The sequence below is a fragment of the Arachis duranensis genome, chromosome 6 (genome assembly GCF_000817695.3).
Source record: "Arachis duranensis cultivar V14167 chromosome 6, aradu.V14167.gnm2.J7QH, whole genome shotgun sequence".
In the NCBI taxonomy this organism is placed as follows: Eukaryota; Viridiplantae; Streptophyta; class Magnoliopsida; order Fabales; family Fabaceae; genus Arachis; species Arachis duranensis.
In genome coordinates, this window is record NC_029777.3 from 99,569,998 (window position 1) to 99,570,565 (window position 568).

Genomic DNA, 568 nt, shown 5'->3' on the forward strand with positions numbered 1-568 from the left:
CAGAGCTTTGGTGGTCTTTCAGTCCTATTCTTGCCTTTGTTTTTTGAAAGATGAAAGTAGATTATTATCGGGGCGAAGAGGCAGCCATTAATTGCCTTCTTCTTCTTCTCCTGGTAGTCTGTAATGCCCTTGACCATGAAGGTCAAAACATGCCCCCCTAGTTTCTCTCCGATATGCCGTCCATCTTAAAAATTGGGGCCAGGTGCACGGGCGATATTTTGTTTATCGTCGTTGGCAAAAGGAACGCCATCTATATGTAGAGGATGAATATCCTCTTGAACATCAGGCGTTCCTCTTCGTTGCCAATGCCGATTTCCATCATTTCATCGGTAAGACTTTTGAGGGTCTTACCCTGGAATCTTCTATAAATTATTTTGTCATCATCAGAAAATTTCTTATACTCAACTTTCTCAGGAAATAGATCTCCTACAAAAAGGAAGACAACAAAGTATCCAAGTCGGTTCAAATACACCCAAGCATCAACTTAAATACACCCAAGTAACAACTTAATATACACCTATAATTTTAAGCTAGTTACCTGTTGCATTGATCCCAAGCGCATGACCTA